This window comes from Cryptomeria japonica, chromosome 11 (assembly GCF_030272615.1).
Source record: "Cryptomeria japonica chromosome 11, Sugi_1.0, whole genome shotgun sequence".
NCBI classification, from domain to species: domain Eukaryota; kingdom Viridiplantae; phylum Streptophyta; class Pinopsida; order Cupressales; family Cupressaceae; genus Cryptomeria; species Cryptomeria japonica.
Genome location: NC_081415.1, coordinates 266,428,241 through 266,443,117, shown reverse-complemented (window position 1 = coordinate 266,443,117; position 14,877 = coordinate 266,428,241).

Below are 14,877 nucleotides of genomic sequence, written 5' to 3'. Positions count from 1 at the left end.
ATAAATGCTTAATTAAATTAAAATAAAATATGTACATACCTGCAAGCCTATGAAAAGAATGGCGAAATGAAATGAAATGATAGATAAGGAAATGAGATGGGATGACGTGGATGGAAAATTTATTTATGGAGAATAATATTTCCATAAGACATGGAAATATTGTTGTGAAATGATGTGTGGAGAATTATGAAGTGGCAAGTATGTTCACTGCAGAGGCTGCAAGAACCTTACCTCCAATACTTTGTTCAATTGCAGAAGGAACTTGTGTTTTATCCTTTTTAGCAAATTATTTCAGGAACTCCTCTTTGCTGGCAGGCTTATGATAAAGACACAATTTATGACCATTTACCAAAAGCTTGAACCGAATCGGGTCAATTGTTGTCAAACAAACAGCTCCATTGTTGAAAACTTCCTCTATCTCATATGGACCTAACCATCTAGTTTGCAGCTTTCCCATGGTATCTTTCTATCTTGAGTCATAAAATAGTGCCTAGTCACCTACTTTGAACCTCTTTTATGTATTTATCATGCCACTTGGCTCTCTGATTTTGTATCAGTTATGTCTATTGGATGGTCATTTTTCTCCATTTATCCAAAGCATTCAATTGTTGAATACGATCTTTTTGTGCTTCAGAAAGTGTTATATTTAATTGCAAAGTTGTCCTTAGAGTTTTATTCTCAAACTTAATAGGCATCATTGTTGCTTTTCCATACACCATCTCAAAAGGTGTAAAACCAATCGGTGTCTTCCAAGTTGTTCTGTATGCCCAAATTGCTTCTGAAAGTCTATGAGACCAGTCTTTTTTATGAACAACTATTGTCTTATTAAGAATAGCCTCAAACTCCCTGTTTGTAACCTCTACTTGTCCATTAGCTTGTGGATGATATGAGGTAGAATTTTTGTGCCTTATATTGCATTCATTGACCAAGGTTGCAATCAATGTTGAAGTAAATTATGGTCCTTGGTACTCCATATCTTCTGAATATATCTTCATAAAGGAACTCAACCACCTTATTATCCCTTGCATGTGTCATGGCGGGAGCTTCCACCCATTTGGTTACATAATAGTACATACTAAAATGTAAGATTTTCCATTAGAATGGGGATCAATTGGGCCAACAAAATCTAATCCCCATTTATCAAATGGTGCAACCAATATTTGTGGATGCAATGGCATCTCATCAGATATAGTAGGTCTCCCCATGTGCTAGCATCTATCACATTTTCTTGTATACTTTGTTGCATCCTTATATAATGTTGGCCAATAATATCTTGTATTCAGTATTTTGAGTGTTGCTCTTTTAGCAGCAAAATGTCCTCCACACTGCTAATCATGACATGCATGCAGGATATCATATGTTTCATCTTCTCTTACACATCTTCTCATGACTTAGTTAGGTCCAGTGTAAAACAAACAATCAGCAATCCATGTAAAGTTAAAGCTTTTCTCAACTAGCAACCTTCTTTCTTTAGGGGAGAAATGAAGTGGCATTTTAGCAGCAGCTAAATAATTGGCAATATCAGCATACCAGGGAGTGTGGGCTTGTATAAGGAATAGATGTTCATCTGGAAAAGAATCATCTATGGTTGTAGGATCTTCCTGTAACTGAAGCCTTGAAAGATAATCTACAACCACATTGGACTTTACTGGTTTATCAATAATTGTGATATCAAATTCCTGCATCAATAATAATCAGCGAGCTAATCTACCGATAATTGAAGGCTTATTCATGAGATATCTGATTGCAGTATGATCAGTATGCACAAATATGGGATACCCTATTATATAGTGCCTGAATTTGTTGAGTGCATATATAACTACTAACATTTCTTTTTCAGTGACTGTGTAATTTAACTCAGGCTCGTGCAAGTTCTTGCTAATGTAATATATTGCACTCTCCAAGTTATCAACCTTTTGTCCTAAGACTACTCCTATTGCATAATCAGATGCATCTGTATGAGTTTGAAAGGGTAAAGACCATTTTGGACCTTTAAGAACTAGTGCTTGGGTCAAAGCATGCTTGAGCTTTAAAAAAGCTTCATTGCATGAAGAAGTCCATTTAAATTTCATATCCTTGGTAACTAGAGAATATAAGGGACTTACAATTTTGCTGAAATCTTTGATAAACCTTCTATAATATCTAGCATGACCAAGAAAACTTCTGACATTTTTGCTCTACCAATGCATTGATATTTTGAATAACTTCATTTTTTGTTGGGTCAACCTGTATTCCTTTTATAGAGATATGATGACCAAGGACTATACCTTCTTGCATCATAATGAAGCACTTCTCACTGTTTAATGACAAACTATAGTCTTCACACCATTGCGAAAATTTCTTCAGGTTCTCTAATGCTTCTTCAAATTCAGAACCATAAGTTGTAAAGTCATCCATATAAATTTTCATGATGTCTTTGGAAATATCTGAAAAATATGCTTATTACTACTCTTTGAAAGGTGGCTGGAGCATTACATAATCCAAAAGGAAGAATGGGATATGCATATGTTCCCCAAGGACAAGTAAATGTAGTCTTCTCTTGGTCCTCTAGGGCTATCTAAATCTGGTTGTAGGCACTAATTCCATCAAGAAGTATCTCTTCCCAGCCAAAGAGTCTACTATCTTATCCACAAATGGCAATGGAAAATGATCTTTTCTTGTTGCTAATTTCAAAGCTCTATAATCAACACCTACTCTCCATTTTCCTCCTTTCTTAGGAACTATTACCAAAGGTGATACCCATTGACTATCAGAGATAGGATAGATAAACCTAGCCTTTAACAACTTCTGCAATTCCTCTTTAACTATTTCTTTTAATGCAGGATCGATTCTTCTTTGTGGATGTCTATGTGGGCTACAATCTTCTTTTATGTAGATATAGTGGGTACAAACTGTGGGATTGATTCCATGCATTTCCTTGTAATCCCATGCAAAGGCATGTTTATGACATTTAAGCAAGTCCATGAGTGCTACTTTTTGAGTATTTGCAAGATCACTGTTGATATTCAAATATTTATTCAAATCAAATTCTATTTTGATAGTAAGATCAATCTGGGATATATCAAAAAAATGAGCAGTACAGACTTCCTGCGGCAACAGAGTATGCAATATATCAGTGGCTGTAGGAAAGTCTAAATCTGCAATATTTGGTACCAGCAAAATTGGTGTTCTTGTTTTAACTCATTTGTCAGAATTTTATAAAGAATTGAGTCTTCATCAAGGAATTGCATGAATAGTCCTCTATTAATCATCATAAGGTGATTAATAGAGTCAACTCCCTCAAATTCTTCTCCCAAAGTAGGCCAAACAGCTTGTTGTTGATCAAACTGGGGCTAAGCAAGAGAATATAAAGCTAATGTTTTTGTAGAGTTCCCATCTGAAATAGTCATATCTCCTGATCTACATCCAATATATGCATCAGCCGTGGCAAGCCAGGGTCTTCCCAAAATCACCGGATATCCTCCTAATGTTGCCTTTGGAGATAGAATCATAAAGTCTGGAGGGTATTCCTAGGAATCCAAAGTAACAACCACATTTTCAATCATACCATCGGGTCGAACTGTAGAGTTATCAGCAAGTTGTAGGACTGTAGGTGTAGGTCTAAGACTATTGATTTCAAGTCACTGCATTACTTCTCTTGTCATCAAATTAATGGTTTCCCCTAAATCAACTAAAACATTCCTTATCTGAGTGACATTAATGACTATATTCACAACAGGACTACCAGGATCAGAATATTTAGGAATTGAAACCTTTCCTAGCATAATATATGTCAATCGACCCATCACATGCACTGTTTGCGGATCCTTCTTCTTCCTACCAGGTTTTTTTAGACATGCCTCCCTAAGTGCCTTACTATATATAGGAACATCTTTTATTACTTGTAACAATGGGATTTTAATACATACATGTTTCAGTTGATCTATGATATCAAAACCTTGCTCCTATTCTGTAAGAACTTCTTTTTCTTGCAATCTCTGGGGAAATGGGGGTAGTCTATGTTTCTGAGGTATTTTAGTTGTTGGATTAGAGATTTCTTGTTCTTCTTGCATTTCAGTTATAACTGGAGGAGATGGATTAGGCAAAGTTGTCTCAGATCTGAGGAGAATATCACTTATAGATAGAGAATAGGTTGGGTATTGATTAGGATCAGCTAAATAAACTTCTTGTTGTTGTTGAGATTTAATATTAGGATTTGGCATTGGTTGAGTGGGTAACTGTGCTGGTTTAGGTGGAACAACAGTGGCTATAGGAGGAGGCATTATTGCAGGCGGTTGTTGAATAGGTTGTTGATATCCAGAAGATTGGGTAGTCCATGGTTGACTCCCCCTCCATTGAGGAGTAGGTTGCCAATTCCCTTGAAACTAGTTCTCTTGTGCCTAGAGTGGATACCAATTTCCCTGTGGTTGCTACCACTATGGCATTTGACTAGAAAAATGTTGCCCTTGGCCTTGAGGACCACACAAGTTTGGATAATTACCAAAAATTTTATCATATGGTGATTGCCATTGATTATTTGGTACATAAGAATTTCCACTATAACCAGAAAAAGAAAGTGGATCCGGAGACATACCTTGTCTTTGGAAATTTGGCCTTCTTTGAGTAGTATAGAAAACTTGTTCATCCTCACCTTGTATTGGCTTGACGTCAGGAACCTCAAGATTTGCAACCATTTTACATCTGCAGTCATTTTTTCTTTGTCTACAATGAGGGCAAAATTCTGCACGAAATGCATCAACTTCTTCATGCTTCTTCTTAGCTGAGAGTGTATCCAACTAAGTAGCCATATTTTTTATGATGTCCTCCTTAAAGTCCTTCAACAAATGGCTAAGTTCCATTCTATAAACTCCAGTACTAGATGTTGATGAAGGAACTCCTAGCTTGAAACGCCTATTTTTTTTAGAAGCTGATCTAGAACACTTCTCACAAATTTATCCTATTTCATTCCATGTAGATTGTGTAATATCACCTCCTCCCATAAGATCCAAAGCATCAGTGCATTCATCACTGATACCTCTTAAAAATATCATCTTGAGGGAATCTTCATTTAGAGTGCTATGCTTGGACTTTTTGACACTAAATAGAAACCTTTCTAGGTAATCCTCAAGACTCTCATCTTCTTTCTATGTCATTCTAAAAATATCATCCCCATGGCGATCAGTGCCTCTACAATAGTCTTTATACTTTGCAAGAAACAATCGTTTCATCTCGTCCCATGTATTGATTGTGCTACTACCCAAACTCATAAATCATCTTAAAGATGATTCTTTCAAAGTGGTAGGAAATATTTTGAGTCTATGGGCATCTATAGTATAATCAAAACTCCTACAGAGAACACCAAACTCAAACAGAATTGTGTCTGGATCCTCTGTCACTAATCCATAGAATTTAGGGAGGGAAGAAGTTGGAATGTTCTTGAGATTAGCATTATCATGCTAATCAGATATGGGGAACTCAAATGTTGGGTCCAAAGGTAGGTGTGGATTATTCCCACCAGGAGGTGGATTTCCTTGCATTGGACTTGTGGGGGGAATTACCAAATGAAATTCTTCTTTTGGTGGTCCAAAAAAGAAATGAAGGTTGCCTTCAGGAAATTCAAATTTGAGGTGGTTCAAGTTCTTTGGGGTTTGATAAAGTTTAGCAAAAGGATTTATATCTGGGGAATTAATTTCTGCATGATTAGGATGACTAGGTAGAAATCTACCTAGAACATCTCTTCTTCACCTATGCATGCAGGTTCATAAATTTTTTCAACCAATTAGGTGTGCCAGAAAAACAATTAAATGAAAAGACAATAACCATAGCAGGTTCTTAGTTTGACACCATCCCTGACAATGATGCCAAAAATGTTCAACCCAACAATAAGAATAATAACTCTAATTGAAGTCTCAACCCGAAGTTTGGACATTCACTTGGTAAAGTCATTATTTCCATAGCTAGTGTTCATTTGATTGTCAACCAAGGGACGTAATACTTGAAATGAGTCTACACTATATATGCACTAAGTTCCTATAATAGCTACCCTACATTACTACAGCAACCAACATCTATGTGGAAAAGATAAGCAAGAATTGAAACTATTGAAAGGCTACAGGAAAACTTCTGCATTAACATAAATTCATTCAAGCAATACTAGCTAAGCTCAATGCTGCTAAATAGAAATTACTCTGTTTTGGTTTGGTTGCAGGAATAGTCAATGCAAGAACGTCTACTACAGCTAAAGAAGAAAACTAATCTTAACAAAGGCACGGGAACACTCACCAAGTGGGCCCCCTTGGATGAGTGATTCCAGGCTTCCCAAAAACAACTCTAAGTGCTCAGAATAACATATTTTTATTCATCGTTCTTTAGAAGTCATTACATGATTCAACATCAAAAGAGAAACAAAACACTTGTAACTTTATTTCTAAAATCCTCTGCTCTCTTTTCTCTCTTTTCTATCTAACCTATGAAAAGAGATAAAGACCTTTATTTAAAACAAAACAATTACTTCCTATTACACAGATCATGCCAATTAGAAGAGGTGGATAACTAATTAAGAAAGGAAACAACCGGAGTTAAGTTGCCGATAATGTGGATCTAAACCGAACCACAGTCATAACACATCATGGCAGTATTTTCAACACTAATGTCTACTTGAGTAGGACATTAGTAAACATTGCACAATTACTTTTCCTCTATCATTCCTTATGCTCATCAACATTTCTATTGATTCGATCTTTCAGTCTCCTCCTTAAATATCTCCTACAGTAATTGGCACGATAGGAGATCCTTCCCAACAACATCAATTTATTCCTGCAATCTCAAAAGGAAATAACATACAAGAACATACACATCTATTTTAATTATTCAAAACATATATTAATTTCACACATGATATTGCCTAAACAATCTGCATGGCAACAAGAATGAATAACATGGCTGCAGGAATAAACTGGCAAAGACAAAACATGTTTTAATAGGTTCAGGCTAACATTTGAAATACATATTGTAAACTTATGATACCTCATTACTACTATGTAAATAAAAATATGAGAAAAACCTAAGAGTTCCTGAGGATAAAAATATGCTAATGTATCAACTCATCACTCTTCCTTGGGATCTTCCTCTAGAGGGTGGTCTTCTACCCCTAAAGTTCTCTCTTGGATTGTAGCCCCCTCCTTAGTTGTAATTGCTCTCTCCTCTATTGTCTTCTTGGTTAGAGCCTCCCTGGTATCCAAAACCATTTCCTCTACCTTTGAAAGGGTCTCTTCCCCCTCTTTGTTGTCTCCCTTTACCTCTACCATTTTCTTCCTACCTTCTCTTCAACTTCTCCTCCACCTTGAGTAACAATTGAAAGCACTTTTGGACTATCTTCGGGGTGTGGAGATTCAAATATTCTTGGATTGTAAATCTCAACCCATTGAGATATCTAGCCACCTTCTCATCTTCACTCTCTTTCACCTTGGTAATCACACACAACTTCATGAACTCCTTAGTATAGGAACTCATGTCCATCTCCTTTTGTTTCAAATTATGTCTCCTCCTATGCAATTGGATATTGTAGTCCATTGGGAAATAGGCCTCTTTCACCAAGGCCATCATCTTCTTCCATGTAGCCACTCTTCTCTTTCCCTCTTTCACCCTCTCATCTTGGATGAAATTCCACCAAGTTAGTTCAGCCCCTTTCATTTTGTATTGGGCCATCTTCACCCTCTGGTGCTCTGGTATGTCTTCACTTTCAAAAAAATTGTCCAATGAGTCTATCCACTCCATCATTGTATCAGGCTCCATCTTGCCTACAAACACTGGCAGATCCATCTTCACATCCATTGTTCTTCTTTCCATGGACTTGAGGACACTCATCAAGGGTCTTTGATCTGCAGGAACCTCTAGCTCTTCCTGCCTAGGGATCTCCTCTTCATCCCCTTCTTCTTCAGAGTCTCTCTATCCCCTCTCCACTCTGTCCTTCAACCAATCCATCTCATTTCTCAAGGCCTGATTCTCAGCCCTAACTTCTCTACTCTCTGCCATCTACTTCTTCACTTGGACATTCAACTCAGCATTGGTCATTCTTGAAGGTACATCTTGGGATCCCTCTTCTTCTGGCATCTTTTCTTCTCCTTCCATCCAAAGAACACTCCTATTCTCTGATACCACTTGATGCAAAGCCCTACCCACACACCTAAGGACAAGCCCAAACAAGGTTAGACTTATGACCCCCAAATGATCACAAGGGTCCTACAAGGAAGGACTCCACACCTTAGATGGGTCTACTCACAAGTTCACTAGGCTTGGGCCTACTCAAGATGAGTAAATGCCTCAATACCTACCCTACACCACCCCATGACACCCTGCTCCTAAGGGCTTAGGATTTGGTTCATTTATTTCTATTAGAAACTATTCCAATAATTGATTTTGAGATTAGGCTCCAATTCCTTATACCTCTTTTAGAAACCTACCCCCTAGGCTTGTAGCCCTATTTGTCGATAAAATGGATCTCAACTCCAAAATGTTCCACACACCCATACAAACAAATTACCATTTAAAATACCTTTTTGGAAGTTTCACTGATCCCCAAAATGGTTTGACCGGGTCTGCAATTACAAGGTTTGATCCCTTTAAAGGCTAAGAGACCTAATAGGGGCAATTAGGCCTATTTTCAAAAGCAAATACCAAAAACTGATCTCAAAATAGAAAACCAACTCTATGGACATGTGGGGGATGGTGAGTAACCTTCAATTCCAGGGTTGCGTGCCTAGAATCCACCGCTATGACATTTTATGATGACTGTCCTAAATCTTGTCCTAGGTAGTCACATAGAGATGCCTATGTAATTTTTCTCCTTTCTCCACACTACCAATTTTCCCCTACAAAAAAACATGAAAAAACTAAAGTACATAGGCTTAACCTACATCCCTCCAAAGGAAGAGTCTTCTAGTGGACTAGAATGCAAGATAAGGCCATGTTTATCCAAAACCCTCTCCAAACCCTCAATTTTCGGGTTGCAGTCAGAAGAATGGAGGGTTATCGCTACTCCAGAACAATTAGGACCTCATACCACCACTAAAACAAATTTATTTCATCCCTCTATCTAGTCCATGGATGGTGTGATTAAAATCAATCCATACAGGCACGTGCAACTCCTGCAAACTCAAAATTTTTGGGAAAATTGCAGTATTTAGTGTTTTATTGCTTCACAAACTCCAATCACAATAGCAGAAACCTTGGGAATCATGTACACAAGGCTTATACAACTATATAATGGTTTCCAACTAAATTTGGAGTAGGTTGGAGCTTTTGAAAGGCTTCCCCCAATCGTATTTTAAAAAGTTGCACTTTTGCACTCAAAAGTTGCAATTTTGCAATTTTGTACAAAATATTGTCATACTTGCTAATGTTGGAATCCACACACATGGATCAACCAAACACTCCTAAAACATGTCTAAAACCTATCAAACACAAAACTAAACCATCTACTACCCCTATTGACCACATTGTCCCAATTGGCTTATCAAAATGCCTAATTGATGACATGGGCTTACATGGTGGGGTTTATTGGACACATAAAACACAAGACACACTAAGACACTGTAATGATCCTAGTCTTCATCCTTAGGGTCATGATTTGAATGTAGATGAGGTGCCCCTACACCAATATATATGTATATATATGTGTGTGTGTATACATATACATACATATATATACACATATTTATGTATATGTATGTATGTATGTATGTATGTATATGTACACACACACACATATACATACATACATACATATTGTATACACATAAAATTGGCTATGAGCATTTAAATAAATATTTTATATTTATTTAATAATTATTCTTCTATTAAATAGTTAATTTGAAAAGATTAATTTATTTAATTCATTTTATATTCTTCTATTAATTAATTTAATTGAAACATTTTATCAAATAATTCATTATATCCTTTTCTTCTAATCAATTAATTAAATATCTAAATATTTAATTATTCCTCTATCTACTATCCTATAGTCTCATTAATTAAATAATTTCTTAATTATTTAATCCCTTTTCCAATTCATCTTTCCATCTCCACTTCATCTCCATTTTTCCAACTCATCCATCATGTGGCTAAATTAATTCAACAAAATTAAATTAAATTAAATCATTTATTAGCCACTTATCTCGAACTTCCAAAATAAATGAAATATTGTGTACGTACACATATTTCCTAACCTTCTTCTATATTCTCTCTAACATCGCTATATCTTAGGAGGACTTGAGTCCACTTGTCCTCTCATTCCTACATCTTCTCCAACTATCCTATATCCTCTCAAGTCTTCAACTCAATCAAGGTGAGATGAGTGACACTTGTCTTCTCCTTCCCCCTTTCTCTCAACCTTCAACATCTTGCTCATAGCCATCTAATTTGCAAGATTCAATCATGACTGTTGATCTTTGTCACCTAAGCTCATGCACTCAAAAATCTATAAAAATAAGTCTCCTAAGCCATTTTGAAACTAATAGCTAATCATATAGTCATTCTAGGAGTTTTATCTTGCATCTATGAGTTTGAGTTTGAAGAAATTAGCAATTTTAGAATTCTTATCATATCTTAATATCATGTTAGCTTAAATCATTTGCATATGCATATCATAGTATCAGTTAACTATCAGTCCATTCTTCATATGCCATCTTGGAAGCTACTAGTGCTTGTCTGAGAGCAAATCATCTGCAACCAGGAATAGTGGAGTTAGGACACAATGAGGTGTAAATCATGGAACGTATAATCTTGTTTATTTCATTTATTTCATGTTACTTCATTGGTTGAAGTTAAGTTTCCCATAGCTTTCATTTTTTATATTTTATGATGGACTAACAAGTTTCAAGACATTTATTTGGAGTTCAACTTTAACCTCAACACATATATATACATATACATACATACATGTGTATGTATGTATGTATGTATGTATGTATGATGTATGTATGTATGTATGTATGTATGTATGTATGTATGTATACATATACACACACATATACATATACATATACATATATACATATATATGTATATATACATATATATATATATACATATACACACACACATATGTACACATACATATATACATATATATGTATATATGTATGTGTACATATGTGTGTGTGTATATATATACATATATATGTACATATACATATATATATATACATATATATGTATATGTAGAGATATATGTACATATATATATATATATATATATATATATATATATATATATATATATATATATATATATATATATATATATATATATATATATATATATATATATATATATAGATATAAATATACATGTACATATATATGTACATGTACATATATATGTACATGTACATATATATACATATACATGCATACATACATATATGTATATGTGTGTGTGTGTGTGTGTTTGTGTGTGTGTGTGTGTGTGTGTGTGTGTGTGTGTGTGTGTGTGTGTGTGTATGTGTGTGTGTGTGTATAAGATTCGGGTTGCGTATTAACTCCACATATATCACATATGAGTCAATCAAACACTACATAGTGGTGAGTATGGAAGTGGTCGACATGTATAATACCCCATAAGTGGTAAAGATCTAGCAAACCAAGGGGCGACCACCATAAAGGTGGTGCACCCTATTCTTAAGGGAAGCGTTGACCATGGGGGAAGCGCATAAGTATAAAAATGTGTCAAGTGTAATTTTTGACCCCCTTCAATAAGCGATGAGAAAAATGATAGGGAGGTTGCTAGACCCATTCAAATGGGAAGCAGACCATGTGTTAACAACACCCTACAATAAGGGAAAGGGCGTAGGAAATGGTCAACTAAGAATCGACCAAGTTAATAAGGAAACACTATTATTCATAAGAAGTTCATAATAAAATTAATGCCACCTAATATAAAGGTGGACTTAGTTGATAGGTGTGTGGGTTTTGGAGATAGAATCTTATTTATAAAGGTAAATAATTAATGATAACTAATCACATTTGACTTGGTAAATTGAATGGGTAGAACAGTGGGCATGTTATAGAAATGAAGGAGAAAAATAATAAACATACCTTCAAATGGAAGGAATATTCAAAATTAAAATGAAATCCATACACACCAAAAGAGGCCAGGAAAACTGGACACCTCAAAGAGTTCACCAACACGATTCGAAGGAGTGTCTACCAATAAAACTTTATCCATCCAATCTCCCACAATCAACAACCCAATTATCACATGTAGGGTTGGAGAGCAAAACCAAAAAAAAAGATTAAGTGTCAAAAATCAACACTTTACCATATAAAAACCCAAGTGGTTTTAAGAAATTAAAAATATAAAATAAATAAATAATTACATAAAGCTTTAATTCTCATATCCATAAACTCATCCCAATGAAAAACACAATAAAATAAATATAATCAAGCCCCATAAAAATATTCCTAAAATTGTAAATAGTCATGAAACAGTTAAAAGCCAAATCAACATTAAATAATCTTTAAAAAAAAATATTCCCCAAAAGTTCAAATTCGACCCCAACAATCACTCATACGCTCAATTGGGCAAATGCCAATTAAAACAAAAATTCGCAAGGCATATATCACAATTAAATATTAAATTAGCTCAACAATATTAAAATATTGTTCATATATACACTATAATAGTGACAATCACATATGACCGACTATGCACAGTCTTTAGTGGTCATTCACAAATATACATTGGGCTAATTGGACATTGCCAAATTGGTAACCATAGGTATAAATTGTAATGCCCGCCAAAATACCATAGAGAGATATAACTAACTAACATGTAAATAGAGATAATTTTAAAAAAAATAAAATCATCTAATGCAACGCAACACAATTCATCGATTAACAATCCCTAGGATATCTCAATACCATTACTTAACTAACATAAGAATATAACCACATCAAGCCTACTATCACAATATAAAATAATCTAACATTTCCTATCATCATTTACTCCTTACATAATATAGAAAACATCTACTAATTCAACCATCATAGGTACAATCTATCCTTAACCAATTCCCAAATTATCCTTAGGTTCATTTTAAGAGCAACAATACCAAATGTTCCTAATTCCCATTTCCTCTTTTACTAATACCATCATTGAACATCACCTACCAAATAAGTAATCCATTACCATTAAAAGTGCGATTGTAATATCTAATGCATATACATGTCCAAGAGACAAACATGATACTAAATTAACTTCTTTCAACAAAGAACATATACTCTATCTCATACAAGAATAATCCAATAACACCATCAATCATGAATCTAAACGTTATTTTCATTAATGAGAAATATCCAAGGTACATCATCGCAATCTTTTTATGTTTTCCAATACATATGAATACAAGATCCTTACATAGAGATACATATTCTCAATCTACAAGTATAGCTATCTCATGGTACATAATCTCTTTTCATTCTAATATAACTGTAGACACCTAAAATTGTCTAAATATTTTAGCCTAACTCTTCTATTAATTAAATAAATCTTTATTTATTTAATTTATTTATTTATCCTCTTCTAGCCTTATTTCTCATTTAAATAAATATATTTATTTATTTAAATTGTCCTTTCCTAAATTAAATAAATATTTAATTTATTTAATTGATCCCACTTCTTCTATTAATTAAATAAATCTTTATTTATTTAATTAATTTATTAACCTTTTCTACCCATGACACATGTCATTCATCTCTTAATTCCTACACTACCTACCCTCTCATTATTTTCTTATTTTCTCAACCTACCCTCTAATCATAGTCGACCATTTATCTTTTACACCTCTCAATCTTATCCCTCCATTTCTTATGGTGTCTTCTATATAAGGAGATGCTTTCTTCATTATTAACCCTGATCAGTTGACTTCCCAAATACGCTTTTGAACTTTCATATGTGATCAAGCCTACTTGCAACCACATTTCCGTTCTTTGTTGAGCTCTTGTGCACACATAAAATCTGAGAGCAAATATATCAAGCAAGATCAATGGAGATAGGAAGAATGGAGATCCAAACCCTATTGGACATGTGATGGTATAATCTTTGTGATTTTATTTTATTTACATTGTCTTAGGTAATCTTCGTATGTTATGGTGGATCTTTGTTGTTGTTAGGCTAGGGTTTTGTGGTTGAATTCATTTAGTCTTTCAATATTGTTTTATCCATTTTCACCATAAACATTTTGGCATGCCCGGTGGGACATGGATTTTTGTTAGATCTGTGTTTTTTGAAGGTTTTTCTAACCCTATATTGTTGTTTTGTAAAACAATTTGGAGAATAACCTTGTGCAGCTAGGGTTTTGGACACAAAATCAAGATCTTGGAGAGATTCAATCATATCTCACAAACGGCTTGGAAATTTTGCATGAAATTTTTTTTGCAGGTTGAAGGTAGTATCAAGAGCTCTCAAACCAAAATTCAGATTTATTGGAGCATATTTTAATTTTTTATGAATTTTCATAAAAAAAAATTTGAGAGCAAATGAATGAATTTTTTGGATTTTCTTACATTTTTTAAAATCTCTCATAATTATACACGGGATTTGTTCTTTGTGATTTTAATTTTGATGCAAAATATTTCCTAAAAAATTGGATCTTTAAAAATTAGGGTTTTTTATTGTTTTGATCATATCTCACAAACGGCTTTGAATTTTGGCATCAAATTTTTTTTGTAGGTCAAGAACATTATCAGAGATTTGCAATAAAAAAATTAGAATTTTTGGAGCAAATTTGAAATTTATATAATTTTTTTATGTATTTTCATGAAAAATTAATTTTGAGAGAAAATTAGCTAATTTTTTGGATTTTCTTATATTTTTGGAAATCTCTCTGATTTATGCAC